Genomic DNA, 24,019 nt, shown 5'->3' with positions numbered 1-24,019 from the left:
CTGTAAGCCAAACACACAGCTTGATAAAAGGCAATGTATCATATAATGTAGTTTAGAGCTAAAAGAGCTGCAAACATAGAACCCTCCTGTTTGAAGTGTCTGTATATCATGTATACCACAGAGGAGGACAAAAGATCAAGGCAATGGGCTGAGTTACAGGCACAATGCTCAGAAGTTTCTATAGAAAGACTTACCTTAAACCCAGTATTAGTGTGCAGCAAAAAAATAATAAAAAAAAATCCTTCTGTTTACCTGTTTTGTGTTATTTTCTAAATGTTTTAGTGAAAGGCTTCAAGGTGAGAACTCCAGAGAACTGCAGCCTTATAAACTTCTAAGAGCATCAATACATTTTCAATTTCAACACAGCCAAGACTTGTCCAGTCTGCAAACTTCTCCCCAGTTTTAGGTAGCCATAGGTTGATACCATTTGGGAAAAGTGCAAAGTTCCTTGATTCCCTTTCAGCTGTTTTCTGTCAGGAAAATTTGAAACACAAAGGAAGGAAAGAGTAAGATTGTATTTGAGAACATTTTCATTTCCTCACTTTCATGTCTGGCTGTGGTCTGTGCATTAAACAACATCCCTAAATGGTTTATTCTCTCATTCTCTGATGAAGGAGGTCCTTATGTAGTTTCATATTTTCATCCTCTATGAAGCACCTTTATTTTGTTTTATTTGTCACAATATACAAAAGAAAGACAAAGAACGTAGGAAAAAAAACAAGAATTGCAAAGCTCCTTACAACCTGCTGCAATTCACTTTCTTGCTTGAATGAAATATATAAGAAAAGATCTGATTTTGAGATAAATACATAGCTGTTTTGAGCGTCCCATTATGCCAAAAGAACATAAAGAAGATTACAAACATGACAGGGCTTAAAAACTAAACCTTTTGACAAGCCTGATTTGCACATAACTGTGAGATTAGTGAGACATTAAAAAGATTTCTTTTCAATTATCATTATTCCTTTAGTTTTCTAAACACTGACAGCCTCAATATTTTGAAACGTTTTAGTCTCAGAGGCAGAGGTAGCACAAGGCTCCTTCTCTGAAGATATTCCACCCCACCTAGATCTGTTCCTGTACAAGCTGCTCAGGTGCCTTGGCAGGGGGTTGGTGCAGGTGAGCAGAGCCAGGCTCTGCTGCACTTTCAGTACATGAAGTTGTGGTATCAGATCTCTTGCCCATCATACTTTGAAAAAGGGGAGAAAACCAACTAAAACCCATCAAGTGAGAGACCTGCCTGTGGTGAGTGCAGTTTCCCAGCACTCCTTCCTGGCTCACTCTGCATGGTTCCCTTTTGCATGCTGGGCTCTCTCTCAGGGCTTTGTCTCGGAGCTCTGAAATGAGGCTGAGGCGTCCTGCCCCTTACCCTGACCTGGCACTCCAGGCAGCCAGAGATGAAGGCAGATGAAATCTGAGCTCTGAGCTCCATCTCCTGTGTTCCTTATTCTCTGTGCTCCATCAGAAATTCATCTCACAGAGGTTTTAAATGTCCTGCCTCATTATTAGCAAATCTGTACCACACTGCAACTGTTCTCACTTTCTGAAAGAGCCTGAGGTCTTGCACCCTCTGACAACACACCATGTGGAGTTATTTTCTCTCCCTTGCCTAGTTAAGAGGTTATTGATTGCCACTCACACGCTGTAATGAATGGCTTTCCACTGCCCACATTTGCATTCCTTCTGTATTTTAGCCTCTGGTTCTCCCCTTCCCTCCGATGCTGTTGTAATTTACAATGTGTGTACTGGTGTGAAGGTCAATACACTTTGCTGGACACTGCCTCAGTGATTTATTTTCACATCTCCTTAACTAAATCCTCGCAGTGCAGAGTTTTTTCAACCAATTGCCAGAAAACTACCATCCCAATTCCTGCCAGCTTTGTTGTTGTGCTATTGCTGTTTGGTAAGTACATTCTCTCAGAATTCACCCATTTGTTTCACTGCTGGTTTTCAGAATCAAGTGCTTATTAACCCTCATTTCCTTCTGGAGATATTCTTCTGACTTTTGGTATGAACTTAAAATTTCCTCTTGCCTTAGAGTTTACCAGATTTCCCCATGGGCACTTGCAGCCTGCATGATTAATGCTGATGAGTGAAACCACTCCTATTTATCACCTTACAAAAAATTATATGACCACTCTTTAAGTTACTAAATTGGCTAATATATGTCATGATATGAGCTGTACCATGGAATTTTAAAAAAAAAAAAAAAGACGGAGTAGCAACAGAAAAGCAAAGATAACATGCAATAAGAATATAGTGCAGTGATCTACCAGCTGAGATACCCTCCAGGGTTCAAGTTTACACCACACACAGACTAAAAAAGGCAGAAAATTTAGTCCAGAAGTGCTACAGAAAACCTGCAAAGAGAGTTTGCTGCCCAAGTAACAAACAGGGGACTAGAACCCTAGAGATGGAGGCCTTGGGCTGCCCATGCAGGTAAGTTTTGAAATTTTCTGAATTTATCTACCTTTAATATTATCTTGACCCTTTGTTAAAAAACTGTCCAAAATAGCCTTGTTTCATTTAATGCAAGGTGATGAGCTGGTTTCAAATTTAAAGGTCTATTAATCCACAAGTTAAAGTGCAACCAAGGATATCAGTGTAATTTTTTAAAAGAGCTTTACAATAGAAAGTCCATATCTTACAGTTTAGCTGTCTGCAGCCACACGGATAACAGTTAGTGCATTAACTTTCTTAAACCAGAATTTCAATGATGTTTTATTACTTTCAGCAGACACACCGAATTGATTAAATTCACAAGGTGCAGAAATGGTTTCTGACAGCTGGGAGCTACACAGTGCAAGGACAAAGGTTTGTTAGGAATGAACTCTACAGCAACACTAACTGATAGCAAAAGGCTTTTAGCTAATCTAGAGAAGGGGCAGTTCAGATTTTTCTCCTTTAGAAAGCAAGAATAAGCTGCTTGAACTTTTCGTATTAAAGGAGCTGCCTGCCTTTCAGGCTTTGGCAGCTTGGCCAGTCTGGAGCACTTTTGAATGTGCAAGTTAAAGATTCCGTAAGAACACACAAGCAATTATTTTGTTTATTAATAAGTTGCAGGATAAATCAGAGCCTGCTTCATTTTCATCTCTGTATGATCACCAAGACACTGTGGAAAGACTCTCTAAATAAAATATAGTTTATACTCCATTGCTAAACCACTAACAACAGGTAACTATTGACTGGAAAGAGGCCACTTCCTAAGAGAAACAAATCAAATCCCAGTGTCAGCAGAACAATGATCCCAGGAGGAAAGAGCAGGCTGATTGTGTCTATAAAATGGGCACAGTTGTGTCAGTCAGGAGGGACTGAATGACTGTGCAGTGATATGTCACACATGCACCATCAATTAATTATGCCTCAGAATGCTCTTGCACAGCCTGGTGTACAAACGAGCACAACTGGAATTTGTGCTGACTGAAAAAAAACCTGAATCATAAAATCAGCCTGAAACCGATTCAAATTATTTTTCTCCCATAGGTGGTGTTCTATAACCAAACAGCATATTGTTGTTTCCCTTAAGCACTGTTATATCAATGTAGTCCTTGATACAGCAGAAGTCAAACAACATTTAAAGTGCAAAGACTCTGGTTACTTTTCTTTTTTTTTTTTTAAGTTCTGTGTGGCTGTTTTCATGTAAAGAGCTCAGGTAAACAACACAGACCATGTGATTAACATGAAATATTTTACAGAGAATTTTTGCAGCAAGCACTTAGAAATGCTGGGTTCAGCATTTACCATAATTGCCATTACCACTTACGTGCAGCTTTTCCCCAGAGAATTTACACAGAGAATATTTTTATCTTGTTTAAACCTAATAGGCAAAAATTAGATGCTGATAGAAATTCCACAATAATTCACTAGGTGGGCAAACAGTATAATGCAAACCAGAAGCAATATTTAAAGCAAAACAAAATGCCATTGAAAAAATACCAGGTAGTCAGCAAAGATATTTTTTCTACTTATTGGTAATTTTAAAAATAATGAACCATTCAGCTTAAGTGTCTTAGGAACTTTCAAACTTTCATAATCCTACTTTAGAAAGAAAAAAATGTACTTGCATATTTTTTCCATTCCTGACATCATACACTTTGGCAGAAAAATATTGTTATCCTGTTTTATATTAAAAAAAACACATGCATGGAACATGAATGGTAGCAGCTCTGATTCTCTGCCTGCAGATTGAAGAGCAGCTCCCATCACCCCCAGTTCCCAGGGCTCCCATCAGTCAGAGAAGTGCAAATTTAGCATCAAACCCAGACTTAAAACTCAAACCTTTGTCCAGTCTGGAAATACTTATAAGGTACATTTTTGTCTATTTAACAGTGTTTGAAGCTCACAGCAAATCTCAAATTCCTGCATTTACAAAGAGGGAAAATTCATTTGCTTTTCAACAGGAGAAAAAAAGTATTTCAGTCTGTGGTGTAACAGAATTTTGCTTCCCAAAGTTGACGGCATGAGACTACAATGGATAAAGACATTCTTTTTAATATTTTCCTCAACCTGTACACAGATATGTCATTTCCTACATATGCTCCTAAGGGGAAGCTCACCTCAGAATTCCCTGAGGCAAGACCACAGGACAGGCCAGAGCTGGATCACCAGGAGGGAAGATTGTTCTCTCAGGATTTGTGCTGATGGCTGCAGAGGTGGTTTTAATCCCAAGGGTTGTGTGCAGCAACTCTTATTTCACTATTATTTTAATAGTATGGCCTAGAACATTCCAAAACCATGCTAGATTAGGATAAAATAATGCGGTGAGATATGCTTTATTGACAATGAGTCAAAGAGAAGTACTGCATGCTTTAAAACACGGTAAGAATTGCAAAATGTTCTAAATGCACATAAAATATTTTTAAAGGAACAAAATGGTAACCAAAAAGCAGATTCTGATGCCAGCAGTGGGGGCTTTTTTGTAGTTCTTAAGCATAATGGGGCAAATCTGAAAACCCAGAACTGATAAAAATATCTAATGAACTTTAGCTGGGATTCAGCATCTTCAATTTGCATGTCAGCGTTCTATGGATACATCACATGTAGCAACAAAACACTCTGAGGGCATCATGTACAACAATGTAACTTTTGCTTTTTTTCTTCTCTTTTTAATTCAATTTAATTTATTCACTACATGTTTCTAGGTGGATATCACCAAACCACCCCACTTTGCAACCTGTAAATGATGACTCAGAGTTTACAACAGCTCACTGCACTTTTTCTACAAATGTAAAAGCAGAAAAAGAGGGGATCTGTAGAAAACTAATAATTATCTTCATAAAAGCAAACTGCTCACAATAGAGACACAAAAGCTTCCTTGCCAGAATATGAGTGCATTACAAATTTTAAACAATATCACTGTCTTGAAGTAGCGTTGTTGGAATTAGCCGTTATGGAACTGAGACCCAAATCATTTAATGTGACCTTTAACTGGACATGATTATTGCTGTAGCAGCCTTATGTAAACTGGAGCCTCACTTAATTAGCACCAGAATTACAATGATCTAGGACTAAATGATGTGGTAAAAACATTGCAGCTCGCAGGAATGGCCACACATTTCTTGTTTTACATTTTATCTAGGCAACATTCCTCATTCCCACCATTTTATCAGTTAGCCTCTGCTGCCATTATGTGGAAGGGTTATCGGGCTTTATTAGGAACAAAACACACAGTTATCTTCATTGTTTCAAAAAATGAATGGGACTCAAACTTCATTCTTTTAAAAAAGGAAAACAAACAATAACTGAGCAACTTCGAGAAAACTGGGTTATAGGAAAAAAATAACTTTCAGCTCTAGTCATCATTTTTCCTGACCCTCTCTCAAGCTTTATTTCACCAAGTAACACCACATTTGTAAAGATTAAGATGGGGAGAAATGTTCTGCTCAGACCAGTGAGGCTTGCTAGATCAACATGATTACAAAGGCCGTGTAGTTGTGTTTGGTTGACATGAGACAAATTAAAGGCAATGGTAACAATGTCATTCGGCCCAGACCAGGCCATTCTCTTCAAATTGAAGTGAAAGGTCAGTGATGAAAGGTGTCTGAAAAATTCATGAACTCCCTGGAAAGTGTCCTTGTAGTGAAACCCTTGAGAAGTCAAGGAGCAGGGAAAGCAAATTAACTGAAGAGTCCATTCTTTGGGCTGCCTCTTACTTGATTTCTTGAGGTCTCAAATTAGACCAAGGTCATACAGATCAACAATTTCACTGCTGATACATTCCCCCTGCTTTTTCCTACCAAATAACAAGGAGAGTTAAAGGATGACCTAAACTGTAAACCACCAGTGGGCTGCTGAATCCTGTCACCACATCCCAGCTGAGGTTAGAGCACTCTAAAGAGTCCCAGGGAGTGGCTAATAATGAGATGTTGGGCATCCATGCTTGAAATTGTGGATCATTTTTGATTAAATATCTTGCAGAGGAAATAAGGCATGGCATCCTCACGGTGAGTTTGTAGTGCAATATGAAAGTGCATAAAAGCTAAACTTGTTAGAGGTGATCTACAGAGTTAAGAGGAATTGACAGGGGAAAACCAGCTCAGCCAAACTGAGACTTAACTCAGACTGCTCTTCAAAATTCAGAAAGGACATTTCGTTCAGAGAGTTGAGCTAAGTCTTCTGAAAAATGCGAGTTTAAACTAAGTTTCTATGTTCAGTTTAGGTCTAAAAAGAGAAAAAAAACCTCTTTCTTTATTTCTAGAGTTACTATAAACTGCACATTTAAAAATGCAGGAATTTTAAAGGTCTCTAGCTGCTACATGCACAGACGTCCTGAGGATTTGTGGTGGGCAGAGCTGGTTCTTCACCTTTCCAGACTTTTTGGCAGAAATATTTTGAGACGAAGATTTCATTTTTAAAGCACCAAATACCAGGTGCTTCCCAGCGTCATTTCCTGACATTATTCATAATTCCTGAATGACCCAAACAAATCAATACATTTCTTGGCATAAAATATTTATTTACTTCTATGTTCTCTCTACCCTGTCCAGCAAATATGTTGTCTCTGATCATCACTTTTTGCACATAAAATGTTAATCCCAGTTAGAAGCAGTAGGCACCACAGTACACACCCATAGCAGACATATCCTTTGAGACAACAAAATATTCATAATATAAAGGATAACAATGTGGGGGTTTTTCACCAGAAAACAAAGAAACTTCAGCATTTACAATCAATAAAGAGTGACCAGAATGTTGGCAAAGTTTTCTGCAGTAATCCAGGACATGTAAGATCAACAAATGACATTAGTATAACTTGCTTCCAATTTCTGACTAAGAACATTATTCCTTCCACCTCGTGTTGAATGCAGATAAACAAAGGAATGAAAAGTATCTTTCAGTATAGCACAGTCAAAGCATTTACAATTCAAGAAACAAAAAAAAAAAAGACAAGAAAAATTATTAAATTGGTTCAAACATAAGAAACTGTGCTCTGGTTTTAGAGTCTTGAGGTGTCTAATGCTTTTTTTCCCCCTACTGTTTTAAGAACATGGGCATAATTTCTCCTAAAAATGTTTTTAAAAGGGGGAAAAGAAGCAAAAAATGTTGCATCAACGCAAGATTCTTATCTGGCACAGGACTAAGGACTAGAAGGTGAAGGAAAAAAGACAAATTCCACTATTTACATGAGCAGCATTCACTCCAAAAGTGAAAGCCTTTGCTATTGCAGGGGGGAACTTGTACACATAAAAACAAGGAACAAACACAATAATATAATTAATAAAAATTAACCAATATCTACTCCAAGGCTGTGAAGTCTTCCAATGTTGTGTTCCCTTTTTTTTCTGGGTGATTTCAGCTTCACTTCTTCCTCCATCCCCCCCAGGTGTGTTGTGGGGAGGAAGGCTTTGCAGCAGCCACCCTGGCCTCAAGCAAGTGGTGGCCATCCCTAACGTCCATGGGCTTTTGGGGGGTGGCTAACAGCCTGGTGTGCAGCAGGGACCTCACGGGAGGGAGGCTGTCCTGTGCTGATGGTCAGGACTGTTGGACGTGTTACAAACCCCTCAGGAGCCAGGGCTGGAGCTGCAGCAGGATAATCAGGCTTTGGGGCTGGGACATACACAGCACCAGTAAAATGAGCTCAAACATTTGTTTTGAGACCCCTTGAAGGACACGTCCGTTGTGCTGTTGACTCCCAATTAGTCCTTTTACACCTCCATATGTTTAACTCTGCCTAAGCAGGAAACTGCCAAGACCAAGATTTCTACAAATCTGCAAGTACAAGCTGTGACAGCTCATAAAAGATAATTACTACTATTTACCAAATTAATTTTAGCTGTCTTCAGTCTGTGTCTATAGTGTATTTTATGGAATTAATCTTTCATACAGTTTCATGTTTGTCCAGCATTCTCAGCATGTGTCATTGCAGTTAAGGCTCCTCACTGGACTGCACGAGCCATGCCAGAGGTGGCAGGTAACAGAGTCAGTTCCAATCAAGTCCAGACACCAAATGCAGACAGCAACAACATAAACTTTGCAGATATTATTTCAAACCTTTTTTTGCTCATTATTCTGTTCCTCATCTTATGTCTTATTACTCATCCTAGAAGGAACTTTCAAATAAGAACTGTGCAGTTCTGAATTCTCATCCCCTCAGCAAGTTCCACAGGTTGAGTTTGATGATATTGGAGGTCTTTTCCAACTTTAATGATTTTATGATAGATTTGCAGTTTTCAGAAAGAAAACCCATCATGTTTACCCTGCCATGTTTACAAATCTGTTAAAAAACAAGGGACTGAATTTTATCCTTTGTATCTACCAAATCAATGTTTTGCATCCTATGAACAAAAACTTTAAATGAGCCTGGAAAATGCATTTCAATTTCAATTTTCTTAAAGCACAATGGCCCATCAATGAGAATTGGAGGCTTGCAAGTGGAGCACACCATTGTTAACAAAATGTCACAAATGGGATTTAAAAAAATATCTGTGACTTTACCAGAAACAAATGGCTTGAAATAGCTCAAAGAAGATTACACATGACTGAGTTTATGCTTCAGGGTTTCTAATTGCTTCAGCTATCCTTAGTCCATCTTAGCTGTATAATATAGGTAGTTTTCTTTAACAGACTCTTAGACTTAATGTTTCTGCCTTGCTTCAGGACAACATCTTTTAATTGCTTTAAATTATCAGTGATGTCGCCAGCATTTTCACTGAATATGGATTGATTTCAATTAACTTTCTCACGCTTTAGCGTAAAAACAGTCTTATTCAATTTGCCCTAATTAGATCACCAACCTCTTGGAGCTAAAGCAATGACAGTCATTAAAAGGTTGTACAGAGAGAGAGAATCAAGGCTGTTTACTGCACCGTTAGCCTTTTGTCATTTCCAAGCTGCAAGGAGAGTTTGTTCCTATGTCCATATGAAGGATTTAAATTCAATTCCAGAATTTAAAACTTGGGGAATTTTGCAGGAGCAAATTTTGTGTCAGTATCAGGATGGTTCTTTTGTTTCTGTTGCACTGACAATGATCAAGCTTTGCACTGCTGCCAGTAATGCACCTACACCTGTCACTGTTTTCCCATCTTGCAATGCACTAAGAAGGATATTATTAATTAATGGATATTAGTGATTAATGGTTGTAATGTTCCTTCGGTTTATATCTCCTTGGAAATTTTCTTTTTCCTTTACTGCCAGCTGCTCCAGAAAGGGACATGAAGACATTCTAGAAATGTTCTTGCAATTAAAAAAACAAACAAAAACAAGCTTTGCAGCCTGAGGTAGGGAAAAAGAAGGAAAGGAGAAAAAAAGGCCTGTAGCAAATGGGTCTGAGGGATGATGAGATTACACAGAGTCATTAAGCCTGGTACTCAGCAAGCAAGATAAGTCTGCAAAACTGCAAGTGCAAACATCTTCAAGACAGTCACAGCTTTTCACTCGCCTTTCAAAATCTAAAAACACCCCAGACCCTAACAACAAATCTATTCTAGCAGAAAAGGCCAAAAGACTAAGAAAAAAGGGGAGAGTAAGACAGAGAGGAAGAGAGGACACTCCCAGTGTCTTCCACAGTGTTTTTCTAATCCCAGGAAAATACTCACACACATAATCCCAGAACGGTTTGTTGGGGAAGGTGCCTTAAATCCCACCCAGTGCCACCCAACCCTGTGCAGGGACACCTCCCACTGTCCCAGGCTGCTCCAGCCTCAGTGTCCAACCTGGCCTTGGGCACTGCCAGGGATCCAGGGGCAGCCACAGCTGCTCTGGGCACCCTGTGCCAGGGCCTGCCCACCCTGCCAGGGAACAATTCCTGCCCAATATCCCATCCAGCCCTGCCCTCTGGCACTGGCAGCCATTCCCTGTGTGCTGGCACTGCAGTTGCTGAGGAATTGTCCCTCTCTGGTTCCCTGCAGCCCCTCAGACCCTGGAAGGAGCTGTGAGCTCTCCACACAGCCTTCTCCTCTCCAGGCTGAGCAGCCCCAGCTCTCCCAGCCTGGCTCCACAGGGGAGGTGCTCCAGTCCCCTCAGCACCTCCGTGGCCTCCTCTGGGATCTCTCCAACAGGTCCATGTCCTTCTTATGTTGGGGCACCAGAACTGAATGCAGCAATCCAGTTCTCACCAGAGTAGAGCAGAGCAGAGTAGAGGGATGGGATCCCTTCCCTCCCCTGCTGCCTATGTTGTGTTTGAGGCAGAAGATACAAACAGGAGTTTATTCATTTTCTTGGGAGACTCAAAGAGCTGTAGCCCCTTTCTCTGCCTTCAGCACTGCCCATGTACCTGGGGTCCCACGCTTCTGCTCCTTGTGGAAATGCTGTTTATAAAAGAGTCCTTCTTGGAGCATTCTGTCTGCTGGATTCAAAGTTAGGTTCAGACCCAGGAAACTCTGGGTGACTGCAGCCCTTGGAAAGAGTTCTTCATGCTACCATGCAAGTACAAAAAAATTCACAAAAATTTAATCCCTTTAGCCATGGGAGTCTGGGTCAAGCATCTTGTAAGACTCAAGTAGTATGTAATGCATTTTGGGCAAAGCATTATATATTGGTCCTACATGAAAAGGCATCCATTAAGCCATAGCTCTGGACTTAGTTTATGTTCACCTTTTATAGATAATGCATGTAGCTCCACAACAGCTCTGTTTAATTAAAAACTGCAATGGTGCAAAATTACTGGGGTATAAATCCTAGCTCCATTGAAATCACGTGAAAAATTATTACATTATTCTGTATCTAGAGTTCATAACGGACAAAATTTTACATTCTCAAAGTCACAGTATGCAAAAGGAGCTAAAAAGCCATTTATCAATTTTCCTACATCAACGAATTAAGCCCAGATTACACATTAATACATTTGAGTAAGTAGGAACAAATATTTACCTATTATTTAGCCATGAGCGCCTGTTTTCAAATTCAATTTCTCCAGTGAAGGTCTTTCCTAGAGTGAATCCTCCAGTGCTGGCACGCTGTAAACCTGTCAGAACAACAAGGTTTGGACCACTAATTAGCAAAGCAGCTCTGCCAGGCTGTGATACTTCCAATGAAATGAGAGTTTCTTATGACTTTTGTAGCTCCCCAGCTTCCCCAGGCTGGCTGGTGATCCCAGCTGGAGTGTGGGTAACACTCCTGCCTCAGCTCCCATTGGAGACCTGCTGTTCTGCATTGAGAAACAGGGAGTGTCTGATCCAGGGGCAAAGACTTTACCTTTTGTTTAATGGTACTGGTCAGTGGAGCAAGAACAAGGAGTACCTTGAACCTGTCAGGAGCGTTTCTGATGTGCATTTTAATCCATTTTAGAAAAGCTGCGCTGGGATGATGCTCTGTGCTCAAAGATCTACTTGGGAATAAACCAGATAGGAACAATCTTATTCTGGATTAAATATTTTCAGGGAAGACATTATCCCTGTACCAGCATTCCTCTCCTGTGGAACAGAAACATCATTAATACTCAGTCCTGGTACTCTTGTGGATGTAGTGGGGTCTGAATGAACAGAGCTCATTGGAAAACAGAGTTTCTAATTTCCCTAAAATGTCTCAGTGGGTTACTTGGCCATTGCCCAAGGTAAAAAATTATTATCAAAGATTTGGAATATTCTACTGAAGTGGTGATTAATGGACCGTTTCACTTTTTGGGAGGGTTTGGGTTTTGGGAGTTCATTTTGCATTGACATGAACTGGCATAAGAGAACTACACAGACAGCCAGAAGTTTTTGAAGTATTTCAAATATGTTTTAAAACCCCATGAGATTTTCCCTCTCTCTGTTTAATGAGATACAGGAACAGAAAGAATACATATAGCAAGGGACACCAGTAACACAAACAGTGGTCACAAACACAAACAGAGGAAAAAAGGGATGTAATTCCTTCATTAAATCATAACTATGGAGAGTTAAGTTAAAGCATATCATATTTTTCAAGTGAACAAGCACAGTAAGTTTTGTGATCCCCTGCATATTTGCAAGCATGCAAAGATAGCTGTGATGTTACACTATCAATATTACAACATGAATAAATACAATAAAATCATTTCAACAGAGAAATTCACGCACCTGGTGATGTTTTGTTGCCTCCCAACCTTCAGATAAATTTAAAGAGCTCTTTCTGAAAAATTTACTATTTATCCCTAAAAATTTCAGTGTTTAACAATGTTGAATGAGTATTCATTGAGGCTGAGGTGGAATTAGTAATTTTAAATAGCAGCAACATTCCTATTTCCCTATTTATCCAAAACTCCATGATTAATCTTTGGCTCTTTAACTCTCAGAGACACCACCCTTCATATAAAAATAGAAATATATTCTCCTACAGTTTCCCAGTCCATTTAGGATAATTCTCTACACTATATAGCTATTAATACTTTCTGTAGTTGTATTTTGCATAGTAATTCCACTGTTTCTTTTAGATAGCGATAATTAAGCCTGGCCTGTGAGGACAATCTGAGCCTACTAGTGTTTATATTTCAGTCACCTGTAAAGGTGTTTTAGTGGACAGCTCAAACAACTGCCCATTCCCTAAAGACTTTATAGGCTGAGTTACAATGAAAGGCTGCACAGTGGATGAAATAATGATGTGATAGGAGAATTGGGCAGAATGCCACCAGTAAGGTGGGCCTGTGTGGATGCACAGAGAACTTCAGCTGTCGCTTTTCAGCTGCCTCACTGCTGCCAGCTGCAGGGACCTGTTGGATTCAGTTATCTGCTGTACATCATGGAGATCTGCAATACTTCCCAAGACAGAAAATAGCACCTCAGCCCATGGATGGGGAAAACACAGAATTATTTGTCTCTTTATTTGTCTCGTCCTTTGAACTTCTTTAGCACTTTCCATTGTAGGTGTTACGACACATACAGCTGATTCTTTAGCTTCAAAATATTTCAGCTGCTCTATGGCACCTAAATAAGATAAATGGACAATGGTTTGGGTTGGAAGGGACCTTAAAGCCCATATCATTCCAACCTCTTGTCCTGTGCAGGGACACCTCCCACTGTCCCAGGCTGCTCCAAGCCCCAATGTCCAACCTGGCCTTGGGCACTGCCAGGGATCCAGGGGCAGCCACAGCTGCTCTGGGCACCCTGTGCCAGCCCTGCCCACCCTGCCAGGGAACAATTCCTGCCCAATATCCCATCCAACCCTGCCCTCTGCCACTGGCAGCCATTCCCTGTGTGCTGTCCCTCCAGCCCTTGCCAATTGTCTCTCTCCATCTTTCCTGCAGCTCCTTCAGGCCCTGCAAGGCCACCCTGAGCTCAGCCCAAAGCTTCTCCTCTGCAGGTGAACAATGCCAGCTGTGCCAGCCTTTCCTCCCAGCAGAGCTGCTCCATGCTCTGCTCATCCTGGAGCCTCCTCTGGGCTCTCTCAGCAGCTCCAGCTCCTTGCTGTGCTGGCCCAGGGCTGGGGCACCTCTGCAGGTGCTCAGGGTCTCACCTGAGCAAAGAAGCTCAGAGCTGCAGAGCACTGGAAATGCTCTGGCTCTGGTTTTCTACAACAGACACCATTGCATTAAGGAGCCCAAAAGAACTTAGGAGTCCTAAAATAATTCTGGGGTGAGGGCAGGACTCTGTAAATTGCTGTTATAGAAGCATATAGATGTCATTCAGTGTGTTTTGCTTCTTTCCTGGTTGGATTGTGTGCTTGTGTTTGTGACACAGTGATTATCTTTTAATTACTTTCAGAGTTGTAATCAAAACAAACCAACTTATCAAGAGATCACATAACAGGGATAACTTGGGACAATTAATTTGATTTCAAAGCAAAACAGCTTCCAGTGCATACCAGAACAGTGTGTCTGGTTCTTATTATGACCTTAATTACAGCATGAAGTCATACTTGTTCTTTTTCTTCTGAGCTTGAATTTAACTCAATTCAGTCCTTCTGCAAGTTATATAAAAATTCTTACACTCAATCAAATATTATAATTTCTGCAGATTTCTATGTAAATAAGGTTTGAACTTCTCTGTTAATGAAACATGACTGAGTGAGGTGGTTGAACTCCTCTTCCCTTCTATGAACAGATGCAGTTTAACTGAAACTGCCAACAAGCCTATTTCAGTTAGAGCAGATTGATAGAAAATAGAGGGTGTTTTCCTTCATCCATTAATTCCTTGATCTTTGCAGTTGGAGTTTGTGGAAGGTCCACCTCCCAAATTCAAAGATCAATTTTTTTTTACCAAAGAAGAGAAGAAAAACCAAAACATTTGGCCTTGAGGAATATGAATAAGCAATGTCTTTCCTCATTGTTTCAAAACATTTCCAGATGCTTGTTCTCAGTTACAGCTGCTCTAATTTGGGGAAGAGTAGGACAAGTTCCTTTGATTATGGTAACAGTATCAAGGGTCACAGCTGTTGATAGAGCTGCTGCTCTAAATTTCAAGCAACCTACCTAGATCAGAAGTCCCTCATCAGAGAAATCTTCACCCATCATCAGGGAGAAGTAGAGAGAAATAATTGCGTTAATTACCTTACACTGGTTTGCAGACTATGAGTATTATACATGTGTTCAGCATCAATAAGTATTTTTAACTCAAGAGAATTTACCATTAAATATGCTTTTGGTGATTTAGCTCACTAAGATTCTTTGTCTTACCTTTGGTATCATAGAGAAAAAGAGAACAGACATGAGCACAACCCAAATCCCTGGATCTGGTGATCACATAAACCTTCAAGATCATCAAGTCCAACGTGTGCCCAGCCCCACCTTGTTAGTCAGCCCAGAGCACTGAGTGCCACACCCAGTCCTTCTCTGGAGACAAATTTCATGGCTAATCCATATTATTGTAAAGGGTGAGCCCAGTTCTGGGTAAGGACCTTTCCTACCACCTATAAATGTACTGAAGATGAATGCAGATAAAACAGTGGAGTTGTTATGTCCTAGGGAAGAGTAAATAAAATGTGCTGTATCCAGTCTCTGCTGAGTGACACAGCAAATCCCACACACAGTAACACAGATTTGTATTCAATCTTCTCACATTTTCCACCCACAATTTATAGCAACTAACTCTGCTCCTGAAATGTAAAACTCAGAGGAAAAGCCCAAGGACTAGTCTGCGACAGTGTGATTTAAGAAGCAGAAAATAAGAAAGTAAAGGTGAAAAGAAGAACACCAGAGCAAGTGGCTATTTCACAGAGCTGTACATACAGCTCCTAGGCATCCTGCTGGGACAGCTACTGGAATTTCAAATGTGTGTTCGTGGATGGAATAGGTGAGAGAAGCTTTGGACACGTTTCTGGGCAGATGTGCTTCTGTCTCCTTTACAAACATCAACCAGAATTCGAGATATTCTCCTGGGCTAGAAAATTTAGGGGAGGGGGTCTAAGCAGATCCGTATCCTGAAATGCTTCAGGGGCAGGAAATTAACGTGGATGAATCTGCTCAATCCATGGGGAAGTTGTATTCAGTGCCAGCTGGTGAATTTTCATTAATAAAAAATAACAGGAGCAATCAGAGCCAATGACACTCAAACCCTTCCTTCAAACCCTTCATTTAAATGAAAGCTGCCCTTAATTTACTCTCTCGTATAGAAGGTGAAACATTTTACAGTGGCAAATCTGATTTAAACTACTTTGTTTAAAACAAACCAATAACCTCCCCACCTATCCTAAAAACTGCATTAATACAATATTTTTATTCACAGTCAAAATGGGGGATCCTTGTCATTTTACCAGCTCTTCCTGGTATTATTCTATTTAAGCCATTAAAAAAGGTTTAACACTTTATGAAAAATTGAAATTAACAAAACTCTTTTATTTGGTAATAAAAATAATACAAGATTGATATGTTCCTAATTCCCCCCTCCCACCCCTAGAAATGGTATTTTTGACATGCTTTCTGTGCAGCCTCTAAAAACCACAATTTTATTATCTCATTATTGCAAAATATTATCAATTATTATAATCCCTCATAGCCTTTCTTCCTTTTTCTCCTAAACAATTCACAGTGGTCACTGTATAAAAAGGTGGAAGAATTCTGCCAGCCTGGATTTTGTGCAGAAAATGTGGTAAATGATGTATTTCAACAACAAATGCAGCATAAATTACATTATATTCTGTAAACTGTCATATTTCTCTCTCCCACTATTCCTGTATTCTACTGAAATTTCTGTTCTCTGTTTTATCCCCCATCCAATCTCACTGAGTGCATCAGGCCTTTGGGGTATAACCATGTGCCTCTGGGGAACAAATAAACCATGCTGGCTATTTATAACATGATTTAAATACTATATTTTGCCCTGGATTACTGAAACCAATAAAAAGAAATGTGAACAATTACACATTGTTGATTCATATTACAAATACTTTTAAACACATTAAGAGAATGGAATTTTCAAAATAGTGGGAGAAAAAAAGGGAAAACACTTCAAATACTTTCTGTATGCAGCTTTCAAGAGAAGCTTTCAAGAGAGCCTTTGTGGCTCTCTTAATTTTGATTTAGTTACCTATTTATCTATCCTCATGTGTTTTAATGTCTTAATTATGAGAGAAGTGCTTAGAAAGACTTACCCAGCCCTGTGGTTGCCACCTGGTAAGTGCAGGCACAAGCACCTCTAATCCATTTCAGAGCAAAACAAGCCAGCTCAGATGAAAAATGGAAACCCCCTTTAACCACTGCAAATTGTTGCAAAAATAAGGCCCTGGTTAAATTCAGCAATGATGTTGACTTACACCTGATTCTAATGAATCGTTGCAGATGCAAAATGCAAAACTGCATTCCAGTTCTGTTCGGGAATGTCATCGTGCTAGATGGGTGAACTGAAGAATTGTCAACGTTTATTTGACTAGATCTCCCTGAGCAGCTGGGAGAACTCAGACACTCACAAAGCAAAATGGGAATTTTTGTGTTTACACATATTCAGTTATAAACTCAGGCTTGAATTTTAAACTGTATATATTTGGTTTATGTATTATTTTCACTGTACATGTTTTTTATAAAAGGCATTTCTGAACGATTTTTATGGTGTCTCACAGTCCCCTTCAACATCATCTTGTTCTTTTTGGCAATCCAACATATTTTATTTATCCTAACCTCCGGCACACTTCTTTTTGTTGTCCACATTTAAACTTTTTTATCAGGTGTTTTTACACTTGCTTGACTTTACTCTTTAATCTTCCTACTTCACCTTTGGTCCAGATATTTTACACCTTATAGATGTCACTTTCCAACACTTTATTTTTCATCTCCATTGGATCTTTTTTTTTTGTCATAGTGTATTCACTGCTAGATGAAAGACCTTCATTTATCTTTCAACACTTTCCATTTCCTTTCTATGTCTTCCTTACATTGATTTTTCTCACCTTCCCCTAAGAGAAGATCAGCTAATACTCCATCAGCTTTTCTTCTGTTTTGTCTACTTTGAGTCCAAATGCAAACTTAGTATGGCTATGGTAATTAAACTTTTGAACTTTCTTTTCATTGGAAACAGGAGATGGAGAGCAGCTTTTTTAATTTATTTATTCCTAAATTAAAGAGACAAAGTATAATAAATCTTAATTCTTCTGTAGCAAATTATTGTATTAATGATGAACACAAAAATATTAATAGAAATAAAGACAGAATGAGCCATAGTTACATTTGTGATTTGCAGAGCCCTGACAGTCACTAACAAGTAGGTGAAAGACTAAATAAAAAATCTGGAAGACAATTTTGAACAAAGTTTCTGGAAGTTGGGACAATCCTTTTGAAAGGCTGGTTTGAATTTCTTTCATTTTAAAGTCCTCTGAATCAACCACATGCTAACAAAAGGGAAAAATATTTTAAAGTTGTGTTTTAACAGCCCACAGATTAATTTCTGAGGTAATATTGCTCCCTGTGTTGAAATCCTTCTCTCCACTCATTGAGCTTCCTCCTTTAATCACAGAACCCCAGGCTGGGTGAGGCTGGAGGGGCCCCAGGGGCTGCTCTGGTGCCACCTCCCTGCTCCAGCAGGGCCATCCCAGAGCACAGGGCACAGCAGTGTGTCCATGTGGCTCTGGAATATCCCCAGGGAGGAGACTGCACAGCCTCTCTGCACACTCTGCTCAGGGCTGGGCACTGCCCAGGGCAGAAGTTGTGCCTCCTGTGCAGGGGCAGCTCCTGGGCTCAGCCCCTGCCCGTGGCTCTGGGGCCATTGCTGAGCCTGGAGCAGAGCCTGGCACTGCTCTGAGCCTGCCTGCACACAGGGACACACAGGGACAGACGGACACACAGGGACACACAGGGACAGACGGACACACAGGGACAGATAGACACACAGGGACACCCAGGGACAGCCAGGAACACCCAGGGCTGAGTCCCCTCTCAGCTGGGGCTCCTCTCCAGGCTGAGCAGCCCCAGCTCCCTCAGCCTTTGCTGGCACTGAGCTGCTCCAGCCCTTGCTCAGCTCCAGGAGCTCCTGTCCCTGCTGTGCTGAGGATGCAGAGCTGGGCACAGCACTGCAGAGGAGCCCCCAGGGCTGGGCACAGGGCCAGCAGCGCCCCTGACCTGCTGCCAGGGCTCTGCCCATGGCCCAGGCACCCTTGGCCTCCTTGGGCCAGGACACTGCTGGCTCAGGGACAGCTCCGTGTCCCCAGCACCCCCAGGACACTCTGCTGGATCAGGGACAGCTCCGTGTCCCCAGCACCCCCAGGACACTCTGCTGGCTCAGGGACAGCTCCGTGTCCCCAGCACCCCCAGGTCCCCCCAGTCTCTGTTGGTGCTGGGCTTGTTCCTGCCCAGGAGCAGGACCTCCATTGCCTTGGGTGAATTTCACATGTTTTCTCCCTGCCCATCTCTCCCAGCTGTTGAGGCCCCTCTGACTGGGGAATCAGCCACTCCCAGGTCTGTGTGTTGAAATGGACTGGAAGCAATGGAACAATGTAATGGAATGAGAGCAGTCGGTTTTTTCCAGTGACTCTTGATGACTATGAGAGAAACAGCAGCAACTGAAGATGTGTGAGTGCAGGTACCCGGAACAATAATTAAATAAAAGAAACAATCAGCTGAAATAGGTGTTGGACAGCAAACCACGACCAGGAGGAAGACTGAACATGAACTATTAAAAGACCACATGTAAGAGAGTGTGCAAAAATTTACCAGTGTTCAAGAGTTTTTAAGGAGGCCACTGCAGCCCTGTCACAACCCATCACTTGTTTGTCAGCTCTGTTCTCCTACTGGGAGTAAATAGAAAAAAATATATTGTGGGCAGCACTTGATGACAATGCAAACCAACCCATCTACACCCATCCAGACTAGACACACCAAATAACCAAAATGGAGAGAACAAATTTTTCATCAGAATTTATTTGGAAAATACAGAAGAATGTATTTGGAGGACAGTATTTATCAAAGAATAAATCATTCTGCATTCCAACAGATGTTGAAGGTGACAACGCAGTTAACAGACTGTAGGTTGCAAATCTTGATTGATTTTTGCTAGTGTTCCCCTTGTCAGAGTCTATTCCTTTTGTTTTCTGGAACTGTGATGATGTGGCAGCAGAGTATAAAGCTTTTCTGGTGATAATACTGATGACATGGGAGCAAGTGACATGGAACAGCACAGCAAAATCAGACCTAGGGAAAAAAATCAAGAAACTTCCTAGAGGATGCCTTAAGATTTTTGTTTTACAGTATTTCCACTTTTTGTTAATTTTGAGCCATGATTGAGGATCTATCAATGCCAGTGGAAATAGAAGCATGATCCATAGGGAAATTTAGATGCACTTTCAGTAAAATCTCAGGAATATTGTTCAGTTCTGAACACACTGATGTATTAAGCAGTTAAGCCATGTTGGAAGAGATTATTTACCTTCTACATTAAAGTATTATGGTTATACATTTCATTTTCTCAACTTATTATCAGCACCATGTTATCACCATATTATTCAGTCACCCGGTTTGACTTGATCCTTTGGGAAATTTTACAATTTTGTGAGGTTTTCTTTAGTCTAAGGAATTTTCTGTTATCAGAACATTCACCAAGTCATCCACCAAATCAATAACAAATATACTGCAGAATGTCAGGCCTGATGTTGTTACCCAGGGCAGCCACTACTAACTGCTTTCCACTCTCAGAAAATTTATCTGCAGTTTCCAGGAAAGTGTGTCTTTTCCAGCAGGCCTGCCTGCTATGTCATATTGAGATAACTCAATGCAAGTCACATAATTACATCATGTAACTTTATATCATTTGACATGGCTGAGGCAACCTAACATAAAATATCACAGTATAAAGCAACAGCTGGAAAATTTAAACATTACTTTTTTTCTTCCCAAAAGAAATAAGAAGAAAAAACCCAATATAAAACAAAACCATAATATTTTTTTTCAACTCTAGCCTTGGAAGGAAAAAAAAATATAGCTTGTCTAAAACATTGATTTTTATATATGTAACTAACACTGAACTGACAGTGTCTTCACTAAAACCTGAATCTAGAAGCTTCTTGGGAAATTGGCTGTTGTCATGATCAAAGCCAGACTTCAGCAAATTGTCAGGGCTGTATTTTAAAAGAGTAGATGTGCACTGCTACATTAGATTAAACTTGTATATGTGCTGCTCCACCTATGTACAAGGCATTCTGATATATGTGCAATTCCCTGTGCCATGAATTTCCTAGGACATGAATTAAAATGGATGACAGGGCTAAAGAAACAGACATTTTGGCAGCTTCGTTTACTTGTATCACTATAAAATTAGTAATTGCATTCAGATGTAACAAATGCCACATTGTAATTCTCTTTATTTTCCTGTCTAAAAAGAGGACGAGAACTACAAGGTAGATTTTAAAAGAATATGGCTCTCCTTTCTGCAATCTTTTTGGTTTGAAAAATGACAATTTTATCCTTGTGCTGAGATTTCAGAAGATCAAAAAAAAAGAAGTCTATTTTCAGTTATTTTCAAAACAATGAATTCAGCATTTAGAGGATAAACTAATTTAGTGGAAACAAGAAATATTTTGACTGCAAAGAAACGTGATATAGAAGGGAAGTTGAGATTAATATGAGCTGAAACAATGAAATGTGACCATAAAGAGAGTTTATAACAACAAGAAGCACACTCAGCTGAAGGTGAAGCAGGAGCTGACGTGGACATTCCCACCTGGATAGCTGGCTAGTGGCACTGACTGCTGGAGTTATCTGCCAAGGCACACTGATATGGGTGATCAGAACTGGCAGGGAACACCAACAGCAGCAGGAGATTTGAGACAAAGTATATTTATAAAACATACACAGGTATTATATGGAGCTAAGGATAGCAGGGAAAAGGGACTAAGAAAAGCTGCTGGAGCTGAAAGCTCTGTCCAAAGCTGAAGGACACAGATTGGCTTGTTTGGGGTTGGACTTCGTCTTGGTTACAGCAACACAAATAGATATTTGCTTGGATTGAAAATAAATGCTGTTCCTTCCTTTATAATCCAGTCTTTGGTTGCCTAAAGGATACGCTAAAATACGATGTATTGGTTTGAAAGCAAAACTAGCGAGAGTAATACAATTTAATAGTAAAAAAGAGAAAAAAAAAAAAATACATGCAATAATACAAAAGAAAAACCACTGACAGAGTCAGAATACAACCTGACACCCCATCAGTCAGGTTTTGGTAGCAGTGCCATTAAATGGTGGCTGCAGTCCTCCTGCAGTGACAGATGTGGTTCAGTTGAAGCAGTGCTCCTGTAGAAGGGTGCAGTTTTCCTCCAAAGGTCCAGTGATGGTGTGGAAATGTCCGACTTTCCTCTGGAATCCAGTGGAAAAAGGCTGCCTTGATGTTTCAGATCTCAGTTTTTATCTAGGTAGGAAAGGCTTGGCTCCTCCCCCTGGCTGGAGCATCTCCCAATGGGATGATGTAATCTTATCAGTCATACAGTAGGATTTAATGGCCCATTAACATAAGATGTTTTCTGGAGGAAGGATGGGTTGTGAAAAGATAACGATGATCATCCCCCTGATCTTATCAGATGGCACATCAGCAGAGGATATCTCCCCCAGAGATAAGCATCACCACCCCTCCCACATTTCAACAGATGGTGATAGAACACACATTTTTGCATTGTACCCCAGGACGTACAATTAGAATTCTTCAGCACTATTTTTCTTGAATATAAACACAGTGGAATGAAAGGTAAACAAAGGCCTGAGGAAAAGCCTTCAGAGGTTAAGTAGGGATTTCAGACTGGTACTTACATAAAAGAGACTTCATCATCAATTTGAGCATGTTCAACCTCAGGAAGAAATGGCTGAGAGGGGCCCTCAGCCCTGTCTGTCACTCTGTGTCCCTCTGTGTCCCTCTCTGTCCCTGTCTGTCTGTCTTTCTCCTTGCTATGCTGGCCTAGGGCTGGGGCAGCTCTGCAGGTGCTCAGGGTCTCACCTGGGGGGCAGAGGGGCAGAATCCCCTCTTTACTCTACTTTAGTTTTATCAGACACCAGTGGAAGCAGCTCCAGCACTTTTTCCCAGCAAGATAACCAGAAATTTATAAGATCCCAGAAAACAACAGGGTAGCAGCTGCAAAGGTGGAATGTGGTAAGGTCCCCCTATGATATATAGGGATCTATATAATATAAGACTAATTTTTAAAAAGTCATTATTGGATGCGCAGCTGGGAGAGACTCTTGTCAAATGCAGCAGGGACTGGAGCACGTTCCAAAATCATTCAAGCTTGGAGTGTTCAATTAGACTCAGTGTGAGGTCAAGTGTGGCTGAGCAGTGGGGAAAGGAACTTGCTGCAGGAAAATAACTGTCAGTGTAGCCACAGAAGGAATTTTGGGTGATACCTGCAAGTTCATCTGCATGGCTGCACATTATGACTGCCGCATACAAGATTCTATACCAGGTTAGAAGGCTTTTTTTTTCAAATACCAAAAATGTTTTGGAAGGGAGAGTGAGAGCTCTTGTAAATGCTAGTAAATATTTCAGCAGAATAGACACACAGTGGCAGGGTAGAAAGAACGAAATGATTTAGCTTGTTTTCTCACAGTTTCAGTAAAAATGTTAAAGAAATGCCGAGGTCTATTTCCTTGAGTAATTCTGCAAATCTAAATTCAAAATTGCTTATTTACTATGGAACAAATACATAGCAAAGAATTTTTCAAGGGAGAAGAAAGGAAAACCTGTCATCATAATGCATTTTGAAGCAGAAGATCTGTGATAGGGTTCATTTTCAGAAGATAAAATAGTTTTCATTAATTCACAAAAAACATTTTACATCACATTCTCAATAAATGTTAAATTAAAAATAAGTAGTTTGTGTTCATATCTATAATCTATTTTTTATTTATTTTCCATGCAAGCTGTTAAGCTTTGCAAAAAGAAAGCAAAATTGAAACATCTTTAACAACCACAGGCTTAAATTTGTGTGTTTCCTTATTAATATAGGGGAGCACGGAAGCTGTAGTTAGAAAGAACCATTGGGAAAAAAAAAATCTAGATTTAAGACCTTTTCCAGCCTTTCTTTGTTAATTTTTTATTAATAATCCAAAAGTGTTGCACAATCAGTGCTCATTCCCTTGGCAGGCGGCAACAAGCAAAGCAGGTTCACAGCTGATCCTCACCTCTTCCTCAGAACATGTATTTTCCACTTGTTTTTTGAATAATCCCTTTCATGTAAAAGGATGTTTCTCCCATGGAGGATCAACCATTAATGTCAAGTGCATGCA

General features: G+C 40.3%; 1 long non-coding RNA gene across 1 annotated transcript in view; it reads left to right on the top strand.

The window, feature by feature from the left end:
- The first annotated feature begins 1,779 nt into the window (after positions 1–1,779).
- LOC148222304 (uncharacterized) overlaps positions 1,780–24,019 on the top strand; it is a 35,030-nt gene continuing 12,790 nt past the window's right edge. Inside the window, exon 1 of the long non-coding RNA XR_015806178.1 lies at positions 1,780–1,903. This is a non-coding gene — a long non-coding RNA (uncharacterized LOC148222304). The remainder of the gene's footprint in view (positions 1,904–24,019) is intronic.

This window comes from Sturnus vulgaris, chromosome 12 (genome assembly GCF_052056855.1).
Source record: "Sturnus vulgaris isolate bStuVul1 chromosome 12, bStuVul1.hap1, whole genome shotgun sequence".
In the NCBI taxonomy this organism is placed as follows: domain Eukaryota; kingdom Metazoa; phylum Chordata; class Aves; order Passeriformes; family Sturnidae; genus Sturnus; species Sturnus vulgaris.
This window is presented reverse-complemented; position numbering and strand designations above follow the sequence as displayed.